Source organism: Phyllostomus hastatus, unplaced genomic scaffold (genome assembly GCF_019186645.2).
Source record: "Phyllostomus hastatus isolate PE091 unplaced genomic scaffold, TTU_PhHast_1.1 phas_contig_210, whole genome shotgun sequence".
Lineage (NCBI taxonomy): Eukaryota > Metazoa > Chordata > Mammalia > Chiroptera > Phyllostomidae > Phyllostomus > Phyllostomus hastatus.
In genome coordinates, this window is record NW_025333737.1 from 31,977,909 (window position 1) to 31,981,275 (window position 3,367).

Sequence of the window (3,367 nt, forward strand, 5' to 3'; positions counted from 1 at the left end):
ATCAGGGAATTGAACCTCTGACCCTTTGGTTTGCATGTTGGCGCTCAACCCACAGAGCCACACCAGCCAGATCTTAATGTTGTTACTTTCATTTGCAGATAGCAGAGTTGGGAAGCAAAAAACCTTTTTATGATTTTATTTATTTAGAGAGAGGGGAAGGTAGGGAGAAAGAGAGGGAGAGAAATATCAGCGTGTGGTTGCTTCTCACACGCCCCCTACTGGGGACCTGGCCTGCAACCCAGGCATGTGCCCTGACTGGGAACCCAACCATTGACCCTTTGGTTCATAGCCAGGGCTCAATCCACTGAGCTACACCAGCCAAGGCATGTACTTGATTTTTTTAATCAAGATTATCTGTCATCAAATTACTCACATCCAGGCTTCTGCAGGTCTGGAGTTTTCTTCCCACTGGATGAGAGTATGCAGTGGGAATTCAGTCAATAACATTTTATTTTATTTATTTATTTATTATTTTTAAAAGATTTTATTTATTTATTTTTAGAGAGAGGGGAAAGGAGGAGAAAGAGAGGGAGAGAAATATCGATTGGTTGCCTCTCCAGTGCCCCCAATTGGGCACCTAGCCCACAACCCAGGCATGTACCCTAACTGGGAATCGAACTGGCGACCCTTTGGTTCACAGGCCAGCAATCAATCCAGTGAGCCACACCAGCCAGGGCCAATTGATAACATTTTATTAAAAAAAAAAAAATGAATCAGCATAGGCAAGCTGTCTTAGCCTTCAGGATTTCTAGATTTCGGCCCTGGAGGAAGTCAGGATCTGTCCGAGGGCTGGGTCCTCAGATATTCTTCTAGTCCTCAAAAATGGAATCCTTTATTTTCTCATACTCTAATTTCAGGGACACTTTATTCATGTTTAGTTTCTTTTTTTTTTTCTAATTCAGGATCAATTTTAATCTTCACAGCATCATAACAGATGTGTGAAAATTCACAAAGGCGGAAAGAACCTCCACCGATCAACAACACGGGGACCCTGTAATGGAGGGTCTCGTTCTTGCGCGAGGTGCGCGTTGCCGCGTGTAAACAGGTTTTAACCTCAGACCTGCCTGGACACCCAGCCAAGCGGGCCCAGCACGGCCTCCCGAATCTCGGCGGCCCAAGTTCTCTCCCAGACAGGACATCCTAGGCTCCGCTCCTTTCCTTTCCCTTTCTGTTTTTAATGGGCATTTGTGCTGTTTCCATTTTTTTTTTTAACTATTATGAATAAAGTTGTTGCACACATTCTTGCGCCTGTGTTCATTCATTCCTTCTAGGTATATTTCCAGGGGTGGAATTCCTGGACTAGGCTATAAATATATTGAGCATTAATTGCCAAATGGTATTGCCAGTGTTTCTGGGTTTTGACCATTAGAATAAGTGTGTAGCCCTGGCTGGTGTGGCTCAGTGGACTGGGTCCAGACCTGAGAACCAAAGGGTCACTGGTTCGATTCCCAGTCAGGGCTCATGCCTGAGTTTCAGGCCAGGTTCCCAGTGCCGGGCTCGTGAGAGGCAACCACACACTGATGTTTCTCTCCCTCTCTCCTTCTCTTCCCTTCCCTCTAAAAATAAATAAAATAAAATCTTTAATAAAAAATAAATAAAAAGCATAATATGTCAAAAATGTTGCTTATAAAAATAAGTGTGTAGTAATACCTCACTGTTTTAATTTGCAATTCTTTAATGGCTTATATGTTGAATATCTTTTCATTGCTTAGTTGTCATATATATATATATATATATATATATATATATATCTTGTTTTAAAGATTTTATTTATTTTTAGATAGAAAGGGAAGGAGAAAGAAAGGGGGAGAAACATCAAAGTGTGGTTGCCTCCCATGTGCCCCTTGCTGGGGACCTGGCCCACAACCCAGGCATGTGCCCTGACTGGGAATCGAACCCATGACCCTTTGCTTCTTAAGCCAGCACTCAATCCACTGAGCCATACCAGCCACGGCCATACGTACATCTTTTCGGGTGAGATATCTGTACAGATCTTTGTCCCATTTATCAATCAGGTTTTCTTTTGTTGTTGTTGAGTTTTTAAGAGTTCTTTGTATAATATGGATAATAATCCCGTATCAGATGTGTGTTTTGCAAATGTTTTCTCCCAGTCTGTGGCTTGTCTTCTCATTCTCTTGAAATTTTGTCTTTTCCAAAGCAGAAGTGTTTGTGTTTTTTTTTTTAATTTTAATAAAGTCCAGTTTGTCAATTATATACCAGCAGGTCATGCCATTGGTTTTGTATGTCAAAAGTCACTCCCACCCTGACCGGTGTGGCTCAGCTGGTTGGGCACCACCCTGCCAAGCAAAGGTCTCATTTGATTCCCGGGTCACATAGGAGAGGCAACTGATCGACATGTCTCTCGCACACTGATGTTTCTCTCCCTCTCTGTCTCCCATCCTTCCCCTCGCTCTAAAAATAAATAAATAAAATCTTAAAATAAATAAAAATTAAAAAGTCACTGCTATACCCAAGATCATCTAGGGTATGATGGGTTTCTCCCATGCTATATTTTCGTTTTATAGTTTTGTGATTTAGGTCTATGATCCATTTTGAGTTAGGTTTTTTTGTGTGTGAAGGATAGAAGATCTATGTCTAGATTAATTTGCACATCAATGTCCAATTGTTACAGCACCACTGGTTGAAATAACTATCTTTGCTCCATGGTATTGCCTTTGCTCCTTTGTTGAAACTTAGCTTCACTTTTAGAGCATAATATCTCAGGGTACGCAGGTCTAGGTTGGTTGATTTCTTTCTCTCAATACTTTAGATACTTTTCTTTCTCGGTCTTATTGAATGTAATTCTTATCTTTGCTCCTTTGTAGATAAGGAGTTTTTTCCCCTCTGGCTTCTGTTAAGATTTTTTCTTTTCCTTTTTTTTTTTTAAAGATTTTATTTATTTTTATTTTTAGGGAGGGAAGAGGGGAGAGAGAGAGAGAGAGAGAGAGAGAGAAACATCAATGCATCAATGTGCGGTTGCTGGGGTTTATGGCCTGCAACCCAGGAATGTACCCTGGCTGGGAATCGAACCTGGGACACTTTGGTTCCCAGCCCGCGCTCAATCCACTGAGCTATGCCAGCCAGGAGATTTTTTCTTTACCTTGAATTTTCTGGAGTTTGAATATGAAAAATCCTAAGTGTAGGATTTTTTATTTGTTTGTTTGTTTGTTTGTTTGTTTATTGTTTGCTTGTTTCTTTGGAGTTCGCTGAGTTTCCTGGATCTGGGTCAGATTAATATCTGTCTGATATTAATTTGGGAAATTCTCAGCCATTGTTTCTTCAAGCATTGCTTTTCTTTTTCCTCCTTCTCCTCGTGGTATTTCCACTACGTGTCTGTCACACCTTTTGTAGTTGTCCCACAGTCCTC